Raw genomic sequence first — 23,330 nt, forward strand, 5'->3', positions numbered from 1 at the left:
AGACATCAATACTACTGCATTTTTAAGTCCCTATGATAATGATAATGATTCGTTATGATCATCATAATGATAAACTATTAACACTTAAAAATAACTCATTTTCTTGGGAGTAGGACGAAAAGCACAAGGTTAATCCTAATTATTTTAAAAGACCTTTATTTAAAAGTTCACTCAAAACTATAAAGATTCTAAAACTAACTGAAATAGAGAGGAAATAATTTAACTGCATCATCTACATTCAATGGACTATTAATAGAAAACAAAATTATACTAATAATTAGCTTACCCAATTCACTTAATTCTTTTATTCTATTCCATTTACATTCATAAAAACTGGGTTTTCATAAAATGAAGCATAAAAAAGCATATATACCCACTTACTTTTTCAGATCTTCACAATATATCAGAAATTTTAGCTCTACAGTCAATGAACTGAAATAATACTAAAATATTCAAAGGATTTTCAGAAATTGCAAGACTTGCTCTGAGATGTTATGTATATTGGAACAGATATTCAAAAAGCCTTATTTGTTAAAGTTGCCGTAGTTTCTCCCACAAAAAAGCCATTAGTAAAGATACCTGTGCATGTACAAAACACCTTCAAATGCATCCACAATATGGACATAACACTTGCTTTTTGTTTGTTCGTTTTTGAAAGGAATATCTAACAAGCATATCCACAATACTTATTTTCAATGAATAAGATGGGATATTCAAACATAATATGGGTTGGATTATCTCTTAGTGAGAATAGATATAATCTTGCAAAGAAAGTGATTTTCAACAGAAATCCGGAAAGAGTTTATCCAACTTGTGTTTCACAGGAATAATCAGAGAGTAATACCTGTTTGGTCAAGTCGGTCCAAATCACTCTATGAGTGTATCTTAAAAGTATAACCAATTTAAGAGGTCAAATACGTATTTTGTACTGACAATCATCTTATAGCAACAACTTATTAACTAATTATGTCTGTATCTTCTTACCTAACATACAATAAGAGCTGAAAGCTGTCTCTTTTTCTAACTTAATATTGTAAATGCTTTGATTATGATGTTATTATTAGACAAATAATATGTACAAAGGCTGGTTCCACTGAAATGACATGACAGAACACTGATAAATAAAAACATTGCAACACAGTTAGCTTTTTTCAGCCTCACCCTGTCCACATTGGCAAGCAACATTGCAACAGCACACGCACACATATACACATACACACATGTTCGCACATGTACACACACATATACACGCATGCTAAATTCAGGGTTTATTGTACCAAAAAGTCCACATAAAATATTAGTGATTAGGACAAATGATAATATGCCTTATTACAAAATAATACATAAACCATTACCACACATGTTACATTTTACCTGCCTCTCCACATGTGACCACTTAATTTAGTTTTAATTAATTAATTACCTTATTAATTAATTTATTTGTTTGGTGCTACTACTAGGGCTTGAACTCAGGGCCTGGCTTTGACCCAGAATTTATTTTTTGTTTCAGTTTTCTCAAGGCTAGCATTTTACTGCTTGTACCACAGCTCCATTTTTAGGTTTTGCTGGTTACATTCAAATCAGAATCTAATGGACTGTTTTTTCTTGGTCTGCTTTCAAACCACAATGCTCAGATTTTATCTTTCTGATTAACTACTACTAAAGACATAAGCCATCAGTGTGGCTTCTACTTTTTCCTATATAGTTATCTAATGCACATACTTAGATGGTAATTTTAAAATGAGAGTATAGAAGCAAGATGTACAGTGATGATACTGTCCTGTCAGAAATTCAAGTTAGTAATGTAAATTTATTCTTAAAACCATACACAAAAAATACCATGATATAGTGTAAGAGAACTCACTATTAAACATAGGAGCCTTAAGAGCTTTCTAATAGATCCATTATTTATTGGTACCCAACATTAGAAAAATGTATGCGGCATTGGTAAAATAGAAGTCCTTTGCATGACTACATACATTCCTTGTTTTTATAAGACACTTGCTTTCATCTAAAAAGTAGGCCTGTCTATTGTCTTCATGTGATTTTGATGATTGAAAGTGCTTAGTGAGAAGGTCAAAATGTATTAGTAGTCCTTCACTATCAATTCTCATTTTCTTCTTGGAGAATATAATAATCAAATCAATAGTTCAGAATCGGCAAGCAATACTTCAGAATCATGCTTCCAGTGCAAGTGGATCACCAGTAAGAAATCCTCAATACCAATTTCCACAAAGTTTTGTCACAGATACAATCTCCCTGCCTTCTCTAGCTGCTTTACTACCCTCTTATTCCTTCATTGTACAAGAAAAGTATGATTCAACTGATTTCATTCAGATCTGTTACTAGAACTATCAAGGATTTATTTTACTGTCTGTAGTTTGGTAAAGTTATGTCTCTTTACGTAGGCTACTAAAAATGTATTTACTAACTTCAAGTAAATACATAAATTCGATTTCCATCTCTTTTAAAAATAAAATTTTGTTTGCTCTACAAATTGATCAGAGGCATGGATTATGTGGCTAGCAACGTCATTACACATTTTTCTCTTTCTTTCTCTCTCCCTTTTATGGTTCTCATATATAACACGATTGCTCCATAATTATCCTAATTTATTTTGCTTTTATATTTTTGGTTGTATCATTTCACTTTTTGCTCTGCCATTTCCCCAATCATTTATATGGAAGGCATTATTTCCTATTTTCTCATGCCTAGAATAAGCTGCACATGAAGACATCACTTGTCCTCATTTTCAGTGTGTACATTTGAATATGGAGGAATATCTTTCCTCTGCTCTCCATCAATTCCCTACTCTCCAGTTAGAATAATTTCGAATAGTAAAATTGGAAAAAGAGAAAATAAATCATGGTGAATAAACAGTTGCAGAAAATTCACCAGATATTTCTGACCAGTTCAACCCATGTGAACTATTAGGGAAATACATGGACATCTCATTCCCACTGGCACTCAAAGTCTCTGGTTAGGCAATTCTTAGGAATATGGGGAACAGGATGAAAAAGTAAGGAATGTTATCACTTGCAAGAAAAAAACATTGGAGAAGCATCCAACCATATTTCTTCAATGGGCTGTCGAAAATATTCAGCTTACTACAGTGCGGAGACTTCTTTCTCAAAAGGCCACTTATGTGAATAGTAGGGATGATGATCAGTATATCCCTCTTCAAGAAGCCTACGGTGGACACTTAGACATTGTCAGTGAGTTGGTGTCTCAAGCGGCATATGCAATAACTGTAGATGACTGGACACCCCTGAACAGTGCATACACGTGGAATAATACCAGAGACGCTTCTTTCTTACTTCATCATGATACAGATACCAATGGCCAAACTAACGGACTTTAAAAAAAAAATTTTTTTTGGTCTGGTCGTGGGGCCTGAACTCTGGGCCTGGACGCTGTCCCTCTTCTCTTTAGCTAAAGGCTAGCACTCTACCACTTGATCCACAGCACCACTTCCCGCTTTTTTTTCTGCTTATGTGGTGCTGAAGAATCGAACCTTGGGCCTCATGTATGCAAGGCCAGCGCTCTACCACTGAGCCACTTTCCCAGCCCAAATATTTTTGTTTGTTTGATTTTTGTTGTTGTTGTGGTTTTTTTTTTTTTTTTTTTGGTCGGTCATGGGGCTTGAGCTCTGGGCTTGGGTGCTGTCCCTGTGCTCTTCAGCTCAAGGAGAGTGCTCTACCGCTTGAGCCACAGTAACACTTCCCCAAACTAAAGGACTCTTGACACCCTTATATCTTGCTGTTGAGAATTGAGATAGCAAAGATACGCTGGATCGCCTTCTGTTGAACCATTATATAAATCCAGGCCTGAAGAACAACATAGAAGAAACTCTATTTGACATTGCCAAAAGCATAAGTATGTATCACTACCTCTAAGAAGTTGTAAAAGGCTGTACAAATTGTTCACTGAAGTCCTAATGGTCGGGTTAAGTTTCTTAAATTTCAAAAATGCAAGTTCATCTTTTGTGTCCGTACAAAATATTTTCACAATCCAAATAAGAACAATATCTTTTTTTTTTGGTCGGTCATGGGGCTTGAACTCTGGGCCTGGAGCTATCCCTGTGATCTTCAGCTCAAGGTGAGCCCTCTACCACTTGAGACACAGCTCCACTTCCAGTTTTCTAGTGGTTTATTTGAGATAAGAGTACCACAGACTTTCCTTCCCAGGCTGGCTTTGAACCATGATCCTCAGATCTCAGTCTCCTGTTTAGCTAGGATTATAGGCATGAACCACCAGTGCCTGGCAGCACCAATATTTTACTGTAAAAATTCATGGATTCTGCGGAATTCTTCCAAGTGAATTGCCTGCCTTGGATGGAAAAATGTATTCAATAGATTTTGTAAACATGTATAATAATTTCTTCAGAGTTTGTGATTTTTTAATAAGAAATAATTTTAATTTACCTGTTGAAATGAGTAGTAAAGAAACTAAAATATTTCTGGTGCTTCTCTGAAAAAGTATATTTTAAAATATTCTATATTCTATGTTTGTATAATGTTCATAATTTATTTTCTCCTAGATATGCATTGAATTCTATATTATTTTATAATATATACGTTCATTAATGTGTCCTTTCCGATTGTATTCGATATAGAAACAGTTTGATTCCTTTTTTTCTAGGTCTTAATATTATTTTTCTTTGGGATAAAATGACAATGTTGTCTAATTTTAAAAGTTTTGTAAAGTTTATGCTATGTAAACGCCTTTCTGAGGTGATTTAATACACTGATGTCAAACTAAATTTAATTATATGAATTACGTGTATTGTTACACTTTTAATTTTGTAATCAACTTTTTAATCACTTTTTTCATTTCTTGCATCTGAAGAATGAAAAATATGGAATATTTCTCAAATTTTCATATTATCCTTGTGCAAGTGCCATGTTAATCTCTGTATTGTAATTTGAGTATACGTGCTGCTGAAGCATGTAGTATCCTCTAAATTTAATAGTTAATGCTGCAATCTTTATACAGGCTTATATCTATGGGTGCCTACTTGTAAGAAGGAAACCTTATTGTTCCTAACAATGCTATCGATCTTATTTCCCTAAAATTCTGTGAATATTGGGAAAAATTATATTGATCAGTCGATTGCTCACATTTGCAAACTTTTTTTGCCAATGAATATCTTAAGTCTTTTTATTTGGAATTTGATCATACTCTCTATTATTTATAGTTAGGTCCAAAGGTGATGGCTTTTTCAAGTACTTATTTATCCAGCTTTGTGGACCTAATGGATTCAAACTAAGCGTTGCTTAAGCGCTACTTCTAAATTTCTTCAGCTGACATTTTCCCAAATGAGGTGTTACTGGAACAAATGTCTACCTGAGCCTTTACCCTTCTTCCATGTGGGAACAGACCAACCAGAATACCTTACCCTGACAGCAAAGATTTTCTTACTAGAACAAAACTAATCTTGGTTACAAGGGATCATAGAGAGATGAACAGTTCAAACAGAACTGTTCAGACGAGAAGGTATTTTATCAAAATATAATTGTTTATTATACCTTCCATTTAAAAGTAGCTAAAGCCAAGAAGTGAAAAAATTGTTCGTATGCATGATTACTTAATGTCCTGGCCTGTCTGTAAGTTCCTGGCAGGAACTTACACTCCTGCCTTTTTATCACCAAATATTTTCATAGTTGCAGGAGAAGTGCATATGTTTCTCCTCGTTATTAGGCATTAAATTGATAATGTTTTAATCACAGTGTTTCCTCTTGCCTCCATGCTGTAAATCTACAAATGATAAAGCTTTAGATCTAACTCTATCAAGCACAGAAGTAGAGATAATGGTATCATACTTTAAAACAGAGTTGCCTTTGATACAGTAACTACAACAGAACAATACAAAATGTGTGTCTTTTAATCATATTATATATAGTTATATGTGCTGATTTTATATTTCACACAATGAAACTTACTAGAATTAGTTGATAATTTGACAAATAAATTGATATTTATTTACTTCAATAAACAGAATTGGAATATAAATATTTAGGTTTCAAATATATATTAGACTAGAAAACGTATCAATGCAATCTTTTTAGTATAAACTTGTGATACATTATAACCCTTCTTGGTCTTCTGAATCCACATGATAATAAAACAATGTTTTCCTCTAATCTGTAATGGATTTTACTCTGCTGCTCTGTTTATTGTTTTAACTCGCTTGTTCCAAACTGTTTTTGTCCATATTTCTGAAGCTTTCTTACTGATTATGCCCAAATTTTGCTAAGATGTCTAAAAAATATTATTCTTCTGCAGTACCCATGGGTCCTAGGATCCCCAGGCCCATTTACCTGCATCATCAGATAACAGGGGCAAGACTTTTCACCAAGGCCCATGCAATATATCAACACAAAGTAATTGAAGACCAATCTCAATTTCGCATTTCCTATATTTCAGGGCCCCAATTCCTTGAGATGCAGGAATTAGCAGTAAGCAATTGTGAAATGCAAGGCAACTTAAAATGAAGGATGAGATCACAAAATTTGAGAGAAAGTACTGTAATTCAAACATTCAACTTACAGATAACCAGCCCATATGAGTGAAAAAGTTCACAAATTGTCATAAGATTATTTTTAATATCCCTCACCTATGATTAACGAAAGATTTTATTCCAACATAAGTGGGCCAAAAAAATAGTTCCTAGAAGGATAGATCTATAATTGGTCTAACAAAGCCCGAAAACTTGATTTAGAGGTCAAATGTAATTCAGAAAAACATTTGAAGCACTAAGGAGTGCTTCAAAACTCTGGGAGTTCAGTACAACATGGTTCTGTGGTATAAAAATGTCACTCTCAAACCAATGATAATCTACATTTAATCTCCTGAAAGTATATTCCTTTTCAAATAAACTTTAAAAAACCATTTCGCACTTACTTCATTGTTGGTGGGAATGTAAACTTGTTCAACCACTTTGGAAAGCAGTATGGAGGTTCCTCAAAAGACTTCACATAGATTTCCCCTATGAACCAGCAATCCCACTTTTGGGCATTTACCCAAATGTTTACAAACAAGACAACACTAAAGCTACCAGCACAACAATGTTTATTGCAGCATTATTTACCATAGCTAAGATATGGAAACGACCCAGATGTCCCTCAGTAGATGAATGGATCAAGAAAATGTGGTATATATACAGAATGGAATTCTATGCCTCCATCAGAATGAATGACATTGCCCCATTTGTTAGGAAATGGAAAAACTTGGAAAAAATTATATTAAGTGAAGGAAGCCAGGCCCAAAGAAGCATAGGTCCCATGGTTTCCCTTATTTGCAATATCTAGTATATGTATGAGTCAAGCGGAAAAGGTCAGATAATGTGAGGTCAGGAAAATGAACCCTTAGATATGTATTTTAATGTTTTTTTCTTTCATGCATGTGTTTCTAACGCATTTATAAGATTATCTCTTTGTTGCTTTGTATGTCCCTCCCCCACAGTATAACCCCTGCTTTCACTATGCTTGATGTCAGTATAACTTGTGGAGGAGATGGAGAAAAACCAGTGTTTAAGGATACAGGTGGACCTCTTGCAACAATGAGAATTACAAGTTGTCATGTCCAAAACGAGCCTTACAACGTCGGTGCGGGGGGGGGCAAGGGGGGGGAAGGAGAAGGATTGGGATTGGGGGGGGAGGGGGGAGGCTGGGAAGGGATGTAAAGGGTAAATCAAAGGAGGAGGCTGCAATGCTTGGTAAGACATGTACGCATTATCCTGCCCATGTAATTGTAACCCTTCTGTACAGTATGTTCACAAATAAAATTAAATTAAATTAAAAAAAATCACTTACGCCAAAATAACATTTGACAAGTTGATGATACTTAGTGACATTACAAGTTTTTCAAGTGTAGGGAGCAAGTTACAATAGAGTTGAATTATTTACACAGCACTAATGCCAAACATGTTCAACCATTCAATAAAGTGTAGAATAGTACCACCCACAATTTGTGTTTTTCAGTATGGGCCTTTCAGAAATGTGTTTAATATGTCAGCCTCCTAAATTTCAAACCCAAACTTAGCTAATAAATTTCATCATTTAATAAGGTACATTTTAAACAATCACAAATAGTTGCCTCATCATATGTTATTTTATGTTTTCCCTCTGTCTAACATAGTAAGAAATACGACTTTAAGTCTTGAATATGGGTACTAATCAGAGATATGACAAACATAATATCTGTCTTCTATTTCTATCATATTCCTATCTAGGAATAAATTAAAATGTTCTTTTTCCAAAACTTATAGGTAGTAGAAAATATTATTCCATGTAAAATAAAAGAATTACACGATTTTACAAAGCCATTTATAAAAATGCATAGTTAGGAATACATTCTAAGCCATTTTTAACTTTCTTTTTGACTAAAGATTAATCTTTCAAACGGTTGAGAAAAAATCATGTTTAGGTGCTTCCCGTCTCCAGTCTTGCAAATTGTTGCTGCAGATGAATGAATTATGGAAATATAAGCTGACATCATTTCAAGAATATGCAGGATTGAAACTCCATGGAATGTATATAAACCTTTCAAAGTATTAATAGACAGTTTAACAGAATGAATATCAGAAGTTGAAACCAAAGAGGAATTATAGTAAAGACATAAAATGAATGAAAAATGAACAAGGAGCAAATACAGCTAGAATACTGAATGTACACATATGATGAAGGAAGTGGTAAATTGGAAATAAATCTTGGAGAAAGGGTTGGTTGAGAATGATAGAAGGAGTGACTCTGATCTAGGAGCATTGGACAATTAGATGGATATATTTAATTGTAACATAATTGCACAAACTTTTAAAATTCAGTTAAAAACACATCTAGAAACAAAAACACACAAAACTCACAACCAAACAGCAATCTCTAGAGAGTATGTATATGACCACTCAAAATTTTAATCAGTTAATGAATGGCAGTCGGGAAAAGCAAACAAAGCTGTTCAAAGAGGGAAGTTTGGGATAGGGGAGAATTTTCAACAGAATTAAATAGATTGTCTAAGGTTATAAATCACCTATATCTGCTGCATACAGTATCTTACTTCTACGAGATTTCTGTCTGATCTGGATAATCCAGTCCTGAGAAACACTTGGTAGCTTGTGAGGTAGAATGGAAGAAACAAGATCAAGAACGCATTACTCCACTGGAGAGAAAACGATCCTCTATATTTTCTCTAATCTCTCTTCCCTACTCTTTCTTCATACTTTTAAGTCAATTGATTTTGAATTATATTTTTCCTTCTTTCTTCTGGCAAAGGAATTGGTCAAAGTAATTTCATTAAATATTATTTGCCATTTTCTTCTTTCATGCTGTTTAATTGGCCAAGCGAGTCCATAAAACTCCCCTCTTGTATTTGGTTGCCATGAAACAACATCTATGTTAATAAGGAGAAATCTAATGTAAAATTTTGTATCCAGAAAACAGTCCAAGATGCTGTGATCACAAATATTTGGTTATATATTTTTTTCTTTTACCTTGAAAGACTTCTTGTGTCTAAAGTGCCCACAAAATAAGTACTCCATCACTTGTTGGTTCAATCAGAATTGTCTAACCTCAAAGATATATTTTGCTAAGAAGATGCTTAGAGGAAACCACAAAATACTGCATTTTTTAATCTTCTCTCTTAAGATTCTCCTTAGATACCATATCAGGAACAGTGAAGTTATTCTATGCAAAATTATTTTAATAGATTATTTTTCTCTTGGTCTTCATTTGTTCACCAAGATGTATGGAGGAGAATAGAGTTAAATCACCCATACCTTGGAAGAAAGTGTCTGTTACAAAAGGAAAATGCTTCTATGTCCTACTTCTATGTCCTACTCTTAGCTCTTGCCAGAGTTCCAATTAATCACAGCTTCTTGGCTTCCAGTCTAGTGAAGCTGAAGGACCATACGGGCTCCACCACTGCTACATCTTCATTATTTCTCTTTTAAAACTCTTCAAGTTGCCTCATTTGGATGTGGAATGTATTTTCATGTCTTCATTCAATCAGTTCTGCATTGTAGTGAGCCAAATGGGCTCTGTAAAATCACTTTAGGGAGTAAAAATACTAACACAATTTACATCAAAAAGTTTTGGCCTCCCTTCACTGCTGAAGTCAATATGCTTAGCTAAGGCTTCTAAGAAAAATTTTATTATTAATTTTTCCATTTGCTCAATTCTTTTCCGAACTTTTTGGCATATGTAATAAAAGAAGTCTAGACTACCTCATATTAATAAGAATATTATTTTTTGTGAGCCACTTAGAAATGACAAATCATTGGTTTGAAGTATCCAATCAAATTTTTTTTCTGTGTTTCACTGCTTCACGTCCAAAGACATTGTGGAAAGTGTTACAAACAGAAATGTGTAATCCCAACACCTTCTTTCATTGTGGAGGGCACTTTCTCCCTAAATATTTTGACTCAAATTATCTTTTTCAGAGAATTACTATTTGGTAATTGAAGGTACATTCACAAATTTTGATGCCTTATTTTTTAAAGAACTTTTAATTTAAATTCCAATACAACCTTCTTTCAAACAGTGAGAATATAGTTCCTGGGTAAGGACAATTCCAAGGGAACCTACAGGAATTACAGCAAGGTTTCTGAGGTTTGTTTGTTTAGTTTGAAAAAGAGCCATCTTCATCCATATTGCTCCCTCTCTACTAAGTCTCCTTGGATTTCTTTGCATGAGAGCCTATTCTTCCAGGCAATTTTAAATTTTCTTAATAGGCTAAGTTATTAAAAATTTTGAACTATTGAATTTTACCTGTCATAAATTTAAAACTGTTGAAAATCCTTTATCAGAACCGCAAATTCACCAATCCTAATTCCACCTTTACCATCAAAATGTTAACATGCTGTTTTCATGATATAGTATCCATGCAGCTATTATTTTCCAGTGGCTTTGTTTTGCATATATGTAACCATATTAGCTGATGCTAAGCAAAATGAATTCCAAGATATGGAACCAGATTTTTTTTTCACTTGTGGATGTTGTTTTTGATGAACTATGTGATTTCTGTTTTCTTTGGGGTTTTCCCCTATGGTTTGTCCCTGCTGTATGGTGAGACAATGGTGAGACAAAGGACAAAAGGCAAACCAATGCAATAGCAATACTCACAAGACAATATGTTAGAAATGTACTTTACAACTTGTGAGGGGTGAAGGGGTGAAGGAAAACTGAGAAAAATGAGGGAGGGGTAACAAGTTTGAAATGTTTTTTATTCACTACCTTACAATTAGTGTAAAGTCACTGTACATCAATTTGATAATAAAATTGAAAAAATAAGCTGTGTAAAATGTAATTTTACTGTATTGGCACAGTAAATATTATTCTTTATGTAGTAACATTTTAAAAATCAATAATATTTGGCTTCTAATTTGAATTAATTACCCCTTATTTATCAGAGGTTCATCAACTTGAATGTTATCCAACTAGACACTATTTTCACAATATACTTGCCAAATTTTTCAAAAAAGAATACATTTAGTACTTTCTCATTCTAAAACAGAAAACAGGGTCTGGGAAGATGGCTCAGTGGTAGAGCGCTTGCCTTGCATGCCTGAGGCCCTGGGTTCGATTTCTCAGCACCACATAAGCAAAAAGAAAAAAAGCCAGTAGCTCAAGTGGTAGAGCGCTAGCCTTGAGCTGAAGAGCTGAGGGACAGCGCCCAGGCCCAGAATTCAGGCCCCACGACAGGACCCAGTTTAATACTATGGAAACCCATAATTTTAAAAGTAAGTAAGTTTTTAAGAGGACAGAATATATGTGTTCTTCAAAATTCCTATGACTAACTACTACTCATTTTTAAATTCTCAACATTCCTAAGAGATTCAAAACAGTAACTGTTTGCATGTTAATTAATTCTGCAATAGATGCAATTTCCAATGGGGTGTCCAGATTGAGAAGTAAACAGAAAAATAGCCACATTCTTGTAGAGGATAAAATTGTGAAGCATGTGTAATAATTAATTCTTCAAGAGTAAGCAATTGTTTATAAGAGTAAGCTATTATGTCTATGACCATCAATCCCAAGATTTATGCCATAAAGTCATCCTAGCCCAACAGTTTCCAACTTGTAAGGGATACCTTAAAATTCCTTAATTCACATTATGAATACCTTATCTCTATTTTGAAAAAATACTACACCTCTGCTAATGTGACACCCTCCTTGTTCTGAAAAGAACACCACAATAAACAGAGCTGCATCATTTTTCCTCCACTGGTATTCTTGAGATCAGAACACTTGCAAATATTATTTATATTTAGACTTTTTTAACTATAATAGATATTCAGTATGCTAAGATAGGAAAATTGTGATTCAAAGCCCACCCAGGCAGGAAGGTTTCTTAGAATCTTATCTCCAAAAAACTTCTCTGCAAAAGCCAGACCCAAGTGGCACTGAGGTTGAAGTGGTAGGGCTTGAGCCTTGAGCATAAACAGGATCAGAGACCCTGTCCATGCCAAGAGTTCAAGTTCTAGGATGAACCAATAAAAAAAACTGAAAAAAAAACCCAAAGCTAGCATTTCTCTCCATGTATACAAAGGCACGTAAATAAGGAAATGGCTTCCTGTGGTACATATAGGTAGAAGAAAGAAGATGTCACACAATTACTCTCTTCATACCATATTAAACCAAACCTTTAAAAATTGGTTGTTCTCAATGTATAAATTAATGTCATCCATTTTTGGCAACTCTGTCTAGATTATTCATATTAACATGGTATACATGAACTCTGCGAATTATCTATTAACTATGTTCTAATTATAACTGTCGTGAAAGAATATCTAGGCAAATAGAATGCCAGAATTATTTGTGAATTTTTCAATTAATCCCTCTACTTTGAAAGAATTTTGTAGTATCCTATAGAATATGAAATTACAAACAAATCCAAAAAATATATTTTAAATCTAAATTCTAATTTAACAAGGTCTACAAAATCCTACATTAGACGAACTTTGCTATTTCTCCAGTCTTAAGCTTTTGTAATCCTTCAACATTTATTTGGAATCCAACAGAATGAGGGATGGGAATTATGAGCTCTTTTGCATCTACGAATGTTCTGTAATGATGAGAGCATTTAAAACACAAGTGAGGATATATATGAGGTGCATTCAATAGGAAACTTGACTTCTCAAAACATAATGAAAAATTAGGCCAAACTTCTAACTGTGTATTCCTTTCTTGTTGTTTGGTTAGTTTTACTGAGACAAAATTATTCTATCTGGTCCAGGGAAGGTATCATTATGTAATTCCACTCTCTTATCTCTTGTCTGAGTGCTAGAATTCCAGGCTTGTATCACATTGCCCTGGCATAGTTTGTTTATTTAATCTAGAAACAGAGTAGAAATTCTGAACTTCTCCTATGATTTTATCCACTAGACTGACTGCTCAGACTGTTTATGTACTATTTTCAAAGGTGATTTAACATTTGACACAGGATATGAACATTTTTTGATGCACCTGCAGGCTTCCCTGATTCATTCCACTATGTATCCTATCCCGTTAAGAATGATTTCTTGACTCTCTTACTATCTCTGGTCCCTACCTATGTAATATTCTCAACTTCTGGGGGAAAGTTCACTTGAGGGCTTTCTAATATTAAAAATTATCACTTGATTCTAGTCTTACTCAGGACCAATTTTCTATTGTTTTCTAACTTTTCTACATATTCTGAGAGTTGTTTCATTTGTGTATTTTTGTGTGCACCTATAAGTGCCTTTGTGTGTATGTGTATGTTTGTATGTATACATGTATGCAAAAACTTAAAGCTGTAATTCAGCAATCTTGCTCGTGACTGGTATCCCAGCTTTGGCTGGTTAATTATAGGTAGTGTCTCAAAGCCTATACTGTCCAAGCTGGATGCAAATTGAACCTCCCAGACTCCTTTACATTCTTAGGTTTTAATTTTCTAGGAGTATCAACTTTTAAACTTCAAACACTTTTGTGAGTGTAAAGTCTAACTGTAGCCCAGATTTTTAACTCAAGAATTCATATAAAGTTAGATGAACATATACAATACATATCCTGGGTGTACACTGTTAGAAATGTGATCATAAACCAAGTTGTTGTGAAATCTGAGGATTGGGTTTTAATGTCAGCACGGGTAGGAAAGTCCTGGAGACTCTTTTTCTCCAATAATTACCAGAAAACTGGAAGCGGCACTGCAGCTCAAGTGGAAGAGCACTAGCCTTGAGCTGCGTTTCAGAGGGACAGTGCCCAGTCCCATATTTCAAGTGCCACGAAAAACAACAATAAAAAGGAATATAAGAAAAGGAAAGAACAAGAAATGTGATCTTAGCCACCAGGTTCATTGCTAGTATAATTCCTATTCCCTCAAGATAGACTCTTTTTTTCCAGTTAAGTCTGTTCTCACATATGTGACTTGCATTGGAAAAAGAATCATTCTTCCATTCTCCTTTTTGCACATTTACATGATTAGCAAGCGTGATTTAGAAAGGGAGTGGCCTCATGCTTCACATTCCACTTAGGGGTAATGCTTTCTCTATATCACTCCCATAAATCTACATATGGGACTTGGCTTTATTGTTTCAATTTTTTATTTGTAGAGTCTTGTATATTGTATTGAACACTTATACATAAACACAGAACTTCTTTTTCTCCTATAATTGCTATTGTTTCTTTTATGGTTAACTCATGTACAGTTGGGAAATTAATGCACAGCATATAGACTCACAAAAAATTATCTGAGAACCTTCTTACCATTTAAAATTCACCTTAATTTACAGAGCACATGAGAAGTTTGAACAAAATATTCTCATGGATAATGTATTTATAAGCAATTTAAATTGCATTTGTCTTTACTAAGTTGTCTCTGAAACACGTGTTACCTCATGTCCAAAAGTGTCTTTGTGCTATTTCAATGAAGCCAGAAAACATTCATTTTTTTCTGGAGCAGCACCATAAATTGTTACTGGAAGTAAGTGGAAGTAACTGTTACTGGATGTGGAAACTGATCCCAGGAGAGGAATTTAACATAGAGAAATGACAAAGTTCAAGTTAACTATTGCTTTCCTTTGTACTGTACAAGAAAAGAATCCAAGGCTGGAAGGAAATTCTGTCCCGAACTTTTGTGAGTGTGTCCTTTACTCATATAAAACTTGTCTGTAAACTTCTGGTTGAGAGTTTTGCAAAAGGAAACAATATGCCATTTGAAGGCAGGCATAGAACAAAAGGAAATAACTTTGTTTTAAAAGTGTTCTACTGCAAAGAAGCAAAGACCTGGAGGTTTTAAAGTGTCTTATGGATGGATGTTTCACTCCTGAGATGATTCTCTTGTTGCAGGAATCAGTTTTCAATTCCTTTAGTCTGGTCTTGAGTTTTCCATAGCAATAAGAATTCCAAAAAAGCAGGATCCAGTGAGTATGATCAGCAAAAGCAGCCTCTTCTCAGACCACCACTATTTTAAGGAGGGTCCCAAAGAAATACCCAGGGTTTGTTTGGTTTGCTTGTTTGTTTAGTTTGTGCTGGTTCTGGGGCTTGAACTTAGAGACTGGCCCCTGTCCCTGAAGAGTTGTCTTTCTTTCCTACCTGGCCCAAACCTAGTACTCCACTGCTTGAGCCAAAACTCCACTTCTGGCTTTTTTGGTGTTTAATTACAGATAAGTGTTTGACAGACTCTCTTGCCTGGGTTGGCTTTGAACTAAGACACTAAGAAAGCTAAGTGACATCAACTCTATGGACTTCTCTTTTGAACCTAGAAATATTAGATGAAGTTTATTATAAAGCTAATATTTGACAATTTTTAAAGAAGAGAATATGTTTAGCAAAGAAGCCATAACAAATAACTCAGTAAATGTAGGTGCACTACTAAATCATTTGGGAAGATTACAATTGATTTCATCATTCCTTTGGGGGAAACTTAAACCTATATTTGCACTTTTTTGTTGGTTGTGGGGATTGAACCTTAATCCTGGGCACTGTTTCTCAGCTCTTCAGCACAACTTGAGCACTCTACCACTTTAGCTACAGCACAACTTCCGGGTTTCTGGGGTTAATTGAAGATAAGGGTTTCATGGACTTTCCTGACCAGGCTGGCTTTGAACCACAATCCTCTGGACTCAACATCCTGAGTAGCTAGGATTACAGGCATGAGCCACCAGCACCCCACTCATAATTGCATTTATGTGCATTTAATGTCACTATGTAGACAAAGAATGGAAATATGAACCATATGATGTGACATTGCAGCTTTTCAGAATAATTAAGGTAGCAATAAATATGTCCTCCTTTTCCATTTTGTTACATAAATGACTCATGAGCTATGGGACTCTTACATTAGCATCCTCTTTCATCTTTGTAGGTGTATTTAATATTAGGAAATGTTCATAGATAAATACAGCAAGACAGATTTTTAGAAAGCAAAGGAGATCAGGTATGAAAGATCAGCATAGAAGGAGATACATTCATCACACAGAGATTAAGAACTAGCCTAGGAGATTTTGAATGCCAAAGGCAATGAGGAATAAGCCTAGTTGATAACTAGTTCTTTAATAAGCAAAAATGGTTCCCTAGAACGGTTTCTACTATACCTTAGTTACTATCATTTATTCTTTCCATCTGGCGTTATTCCTTCTCTTCTGTCACAACTGTTAATTAGCCTCTGCCTGTTTTGTAAGATGACTGGCCAAAATAGTTTCTGAATCTCACTTACACTATATCCTTCTCATTGTGATTAGCAGTGACCCCACTAAAAAGCCTGGAATATTTGAATTTCCAGAATTAATCTTCACCTGACATCTAAGCACATTCCTAGCATTAATTGGTATGACTCAATGAACAAAACATTCTTTTCAACACAGTATCCTTACATAGATAAAGTACATGTATTAGGAACTATTGTCATGTATCAGTATGGAAGGAGCAATTATATATTCCAAGTATGGGTTCTTTATTTCGCATTTACTAACTAAATGTTCATTGTTGTTGTTGCTGTTGTTTTGGCAGTCCTGGGGCTGAAACTCGGTGCTTGGGAATTATTCTTCAGCGTTTTTTTTCCCTCAAGGCTAACCCTCCACCACTTGAGGCACAGGACCACTTCCAGTGTTTCCTTTTCAATTTATGTGGTACTGAGGAATTGAACCCAGGGTTTTATGCATGCTAGGCAATCACCATACCATGAAGCCACATTCCCAGAACCCTAAATGACTTTCTTAAGATGGCATTACATTTTCATTCTATAACTCTGTATCATAATTATAGCCAGGAATTTTTGCTAGAAAAGAGCATTGAACACAGTACTTGAGTCCAGTAAGTCTAGATGGACAATGGATAACTGTCACAGTGTAGCCAGGGCACAGAGGGACTTACCTCATGGAGCTGGTACAACAGACTGAGCGAGACAGCTCCTGACCCACAGCCTACCTCGAGAATGAGAGGACCACCTTGGTTCCAGCCACATGGGGTTGCTGGACCACCTCCTCCAGCACCCATTGAATCAGTTCCTGAGAGAGAAAGTGAAAGAAAGAAGGTCAAAATTACACTTAAGCCAGGTGCTGGTGGCTCAGGCCTATAATCCTATGTACAATGGAAGCTAAGATATGAAGAATGTGGTTTATAGCCAGCCTGGGCAGGAACACCTGTGAGACTCTTATCTCCAAAGAACCACCAAAAAACTGGAAGTGGTGCTGTGACTCAAGTGGTAGAGTGGTAGCTTTGAGCTGAGGAGCTCAGGGAGCTGCCCTAGGCCCAAAGTTCAAGCCTCATGACTGAAAAGAAGTGGACTTCCCACCACAAGAAGTGGACTGAATAGCACCCATTGTCCTAGGGAGCATGGCAGAGAAGTCAGGCTGAGCTTCCTGTCAGCTGGGAGTCATTAGTAGGTCACCCGGCTTCTCTATGCCTCAGTTTCCCCAGCTTCAAAACTGAACAAAGTGAATGATCCCGTTACTCATGGGGATAGAGTAATAAAGAAAGAGAGCCATGTTTTGTTTCATAATCCCATAACTGTTGCACTGTTAATAACACACACCATTTGAGATCTTTCCGGGTATCTTCCTATCATATGCTCACAGAATTGCCAAGAACAGTATCAGATGGCCCCTCCCTCTGTGCCTGTCCCTGCTCCAGAGATCCCTCTGTATCAATCCCTTGTTTCCTCACAACTGTCCCATGAAGAGATTGAAGTCCAATGGTTGAGGCCCAACCCAGAGATTCACCTCTGGTCAAGAATTGGCTGCCGTGGACTGAGTTTGGAACAATCCATCTAAACCAATGACTGAGCATGTCGCTACATATCTACCATCCCAACTACAGAAGAACAGGCCTCTTGGCTCAGGCCTGTCACAGATCGGAGGACCATGATCCAGCCCAGAATGAGCATATATTAATTCTCCATCTCAGAAATGCCCAAGACAGAAAAGCTTGACTCGCATGGTAGAAGACTTGACTGGCAAGCCTAAGGCTATGAGGTCAAACCCTAATATACCAAAAAGAACCAGAGTCCCAGTGCCAGAGTCTCATGCCTATAATACTAGGTACTCAGGATGCTGAGATCTGAAGATCACAGCTCAAGATTTAAAATAGGGTTGGCCTTGCCCATCAGACATCATTATGAGAAGACCCAGAGACTGACCTATGCTGTTGCGCTCCATACTAGCAGAACTCATATCCTTACTAAGAGTTGGCCATGCTCTCTGTCCTCCTGGGAAGCCATCACCTGCAGGCCACACTCCCAGATCCTCCCAAGCTCCCACTGCCACCAACCAGGCCCAAGGGAGTACACAGCTCCATTGCACACAGATCCCTTGTTCTTGTAATTTAACTGTGCTGTGTCCACTTCAAGCCTCTCACCCTTCCAGGCCCCCAGACCTCAGCTGTGAAGCCCATACATGCCCCAAAGATAACAGGTAGAAGTTACCAAAGCATTCGGCCTCCTTGTTACAACCCAATTCTACACACACACACACACACACACACACACACACACACACACACACACACACACATCCAGACAGGTGACAGAAGACTCCTGCATGCAGTACCTGCAATTTGCCAATGGATCACTCACCTGAGCACAGTCAGGCTGTACAAGGAAAAAGATTATCTCTCTGTCTCTGTCTCTGTCTGTCTCTGTCTGTCTCTGTCTCTGTCTCTCTGTCTCTGTCTCTCTGTCTCTGTCTCTGTCTCTGTCTCTGTCTCTGTCTCTCTCTCTCTCTCTCTCTCTGTCTCTCTGTCTTCAGGTGAAAGTTTGACTGAGCACAGAAGACAAGGGCTCACACAGCAAGGGTGTCTATCTTCTGCATCCAACACCTCCCATCCCAAGAAAAAAAGGAAAAAAACCCAGAAGGCAGGTGTAGACATGCTGCTCCCCACCTCTGACTAAAGCCACTGGGCTCCCACCAGGGAGTGGAAGGGCGCAGATGTGCTGCTGTGTGGCTCCCACTGCTCCAGGCCAGGGGATCTTTGGCGCCCTCTCCTCACCCAACCTGCATCTCCCCGTATCCTGGACACTAGTCGCTGGGGATGGGGGTGGCATCCTCGGGTCAACCCCCACCCCCACCCCTGGGGCACATTTGTGGCAGGGCGTGGGCCAGACTATGGGGCACAGGGGAGGCGAGGTCAGGGTGGGAGGGGAGGTAGTGGTGTCAACAAACAGAGAATCAAGATGCTACTGGGCAGCAAGGAATGTGGGCGTGGCCACCATTCTTGTATCCCATTGGTCAGAAAGAACCATGAAACAATAGAGGTGTGGCTGGAATCTTCTGATGCAGGCAGAATGGGTGGAGTCAAAATGACGGCAGCCCCTTTCCCAGGGAACTCTGTCCAATCCAGTTGGGGACAAGAGAGTGACCCACTTTAGCCGGATGGCTGCACAGATTGTTGTGTATGTCTGTTTGTTCCCAGACCTTGAACTCAGGATCAGGGCACAATCTGTGAGTTGTTTTTGATCAAGGCTAGCTCTCTACCACTTGAGCCACACGGCTTTACTTCTGTCTTTGATGGCACAAGTTGGACAGGAGTCTCAAGGACTGTCCTGCCTAGGGTGACTTTGACCATGATCTTCCTTTCACAGCCTTGTAAGTTTTAAGGAGGACTGCTGAGAGCCACTGATGCCTGGTTTTGCTGATGATCTTAGACAGACCTGTGAGTTCCCTATCCTCAGGTTTAAGTGGTAGGAGCTGGAGCCCACAGCTTGAATCCTGGGCTGCCACCAACAAATGGCAGGAGATCCTATGAAATTCATTCCTATTCATATGATTACCAAAGGAATGTGATATATGTCATGATTAAATGGGCAGTACTTGAATGATTCGAGGATAAAATTATACACAATTACATAATAGGATACTGGTCGATATTAATTAATACTTTATGAAGCATTTAAACAATCACCTTCATTAAATGGAGGCCATTATGTAGTGCTCAAAAAGCACTTTGGGGTTAAGGGATGTATGTCTGAACAGCTGTACAAAATTCTATACTGATTTTTTTTCAGTGTTCATTATGTAACTGAATAAACATAACTGTTTCTGTTACAAATATTAAGTCACTGTCTGGGAACTGGGGCCAGTATTTCTGCCATTGCTGGGATTTGAGCTCACTGTCCATGTAACTCTTTTGCACCTTGGGTGAAGGCTAAGATCCCTGTCCTTGAGGAAAAAATTTTCAAGCTAGAGTTCCCAGGGCCTGAATTAAGACCCTGAAATAGAAAAAATATTTGTGTACATGTGTAATATAAGATATATAGGTAAAAGCCGGGCGCTGTTGGCTCACGCCTATAATCCTAGCTACTCAGGAGGCTGAGATCTGAGGATCGCGGCTCAAAGCCAGCCCGGGCAGGAGAGACCGTGAGACTCCTATCTCCAATAAACCACCAGAAAACTGGAAGTGGCACTGTAGCTCAAGTGGTAGAGCGCTCGCCTTGAGCTGAAGAGCTGAGGGACAGCGCTCAGGCCCAGAGTTCAAGCCCCACGACCGACAAAAAAAAAAAAAAAAAAAAAAAGATATATAGGTAAATATGTATGTATATTTCATATTATGATTATTATTATTAATTTTGTATTTAATTTTCATTTTACTCATTTTATTGTTTATTGTATTTAGTATTATTATACACATAATATTTATTATGTTGTGTATATATATTATAAAATTATACACAATAATTCAGTACATTGACTAATTTTCATTAATACTTTATTAAGTTTTGAAATATAATAATTAAATGGAGGCATTTGTCAAGTCATCACATGGTTAGAGTCTGTCCCCAGTATGAGTTTTATCTTATTTATCTTTGGACAACTTCCTATACGGATTTGTTTAGATGATTTATACTCAGAAGCCTTTTCTTGTGGATAGGCAAGTTGAGGGATAAAATCGTAAGGTTGGGTCTGGAAATGTGGCTTAGTGGTAGAGATCTTGCTCAGCATGCATGAATGCCAGGGTTTGAATCCTCAGTGCTACATACTCAGAAAAAGCCAGAAGCTGTGGTGTGGCTCAAGTGATAGAGTGCTAGCCTTGAGAAAACGAAGCTCAAAGACAGTATCCAGGCCCTAATTTCAAGCTCCAGGTCTGGCAAAAACATTACTCCAGATTCCAGTGGCTCTGGAAACCTACTTTCTCAGGAGGCTGAGATCTGAAGATCACAGTTTGAAGACAGCCTAGGGAAGGAAAGCCTGTTAGATTCTTACCTCCAATGAACCATCAAAAAACCCCATGTGGCACTGTGGCTCAAGTGGTAGAGTGTTTGCCTTGAGCTGAAGCGCTCAGAGACAGCACCCAGGCTTCAGTTTGAGACACACAACTGGAAAAAGATTGAGGGATAATCAAAATAATTTTCCTATTTGCTACTTATGAAAATAGTTTTAGGAAAATGAATGCTGATGTACACCAGAATTGGAGTCAGACCTCAAGGTTCAAGTGTAGAACATCCATAAGCCCAGCCTCTCAGACTCTAGCATTATAAACTTATGTCCTACAGGGTTCTGAAAGGCACATTGTTGAAAGTCTTAATATGCTCCCCAAGCACTTTGTGATAAGCAGTTGACTTGTATTGTCAATGTCATTACAGTTCTGACCCTAGCAGAGAACCAATACCTCACGCCCATCAAGCTTGCTCAGGAGGCTGAGGTCTCTCATAGGGTGAAACCAGCCAAGGCAGGGAAGTCTAGGACATTCTGATTTCCTGTTCTGAAAGGTCAGATGGTTAAGAAATTCCTGTTTCACTTGGTGATGAGAAGTTACTTGCACTCTAAATGTTCTTGGAGTTCTTGAGCTACAGAAGAAGGAAAGAAATATTATTGACCCAATCAGGGTTCAAATGAAGTTCTCAGGATCCAAGCCCTAACTCTGATAGCAGGAAGAACTCCAGTGTAACACTGTATTTGAAGGACAGAAAACAGTTTCAAAAGCCAGGCTAGGTGCAGAGAACTAGGCCTCCAGGATTAGGAGGCAGAATATACACATTCATCACGGAAGTGAGCTGCAAAACCACTTCATTCATTCCAGGCACAGCCAGCAATGGGGGCAACCTGAAACATTTGTTAGAGTTACAGCAGGATCAGGCTTTTCTCACTCTCTTCAAACAATGACTAATTAACCTTCCTTCCTCATGTGAAGGGAGCCTCAGGCTATCTTTAGATTACCAATAGAGAGCCAGTCTAGGGCTGGAGAGGGGAGGAACAGAGTAGAAAACCCTGCTCTCTGGTCTTAGGTAGTAGGTTTTTGACTCTCAATTTGTCAAGTTTGAAGGCCCTTCTATCTCTCCCAGTCCATTCTCCTTACTTCATTCTCTACATCATTAATGCAAATCCCCAGTCCAAGGAGGGGCAGGGCCATTTATCTTCTGTCTCCAAGCATCTGAGTTAGAACCTGTCTCTGCCCTCTTGACTCTGGGGCTCTTGGATGCCTGAGAAGTCGGACAGAGACAGTCATCCTACTCTGCATTTGTGTGAAGGCGATACTGGTGTCCTGGCGCACTGCAGAAAGCCTTATGACTGGGAATGTTCCCTTCTTTCCTTCTGACGTCAAAAACAGATTCATCTATCAACTTTCTTTCCTTCCTTCCTTCCTTCCTTCTTTCCTTCCTTCCTTCCTTCCTTCCTTCCTTTCTTTCTTTCTTTCTTTCTTTCTTTCTTTCTTTCTTTCTTTCTTTCTTTCTTTCTTTCTTTCTTTCTTTCTTTCTTTCTTTCTCTCTCTCTCTCTCTCTCTCTCTCTCTCTCTCTCTCTCTCTTTCTCTCTCTATTTCTTTTTATCTATCTACCTACCATCCTACCTAGGTAGTTATCTCTTTGCCAGTTATTGGGATGAATTCAAGGCCTGGGAATTGTCTCTAGCACTCTGGTACTTGAGCCACAGCATATATTCTGGCTT

At 37.4% G+C, this 23,330-nt stretch overlaps 1 long non-coding RNA gene and 1 pseudogene across 2 annotated transcripts in view; both read right to left on the minus strand.

The window, feature by feature from the left end:
* The window catches only part of LOC138818126 (uncharacterized), a 47,701-nt gene extending 28,586 nt beyond the window's left edge, over positions 1-19,115 (minus strand). For both annotated transcript variants that reach the window (XR_011368985.1, XR_011368984.1), the window contains exons 1-2: positions 19,027-19,115; positions 17,328-17,461 (exon numbers count right to left, since the gene is read on the minus strand). This is a non-coding gene — a long non-coding RNA (uncharacterized lncRNA). The remainder of the gene's footprint in view (positions 1-17,327; positions 17,462-19,026) is intronic.
* On the minus strand, positions 4,853-4,949 carry LOC138818128 (U6 spliceosomal RNA; annotated as a pseudogene).
* Positions 19,116-23,330: the final 4,215 nt, after the last annotated feature.

Source organism: Dipodomys merriami, unplaced genomic scaffold (genome assembly GCF_024711535.1).
Source record: "Dipodomys merriami isolate MVZ:Mamm:240054 unplaced genomic scaffold, mDipMer1.0.p SCAF_714, whole genome shotgun sequence".
NCBI lineage: Eukaryota > Metazoa > Chordata > Mammalia > Rodentia > Heteromyidae > Dipodomys > Dipodomys merriami.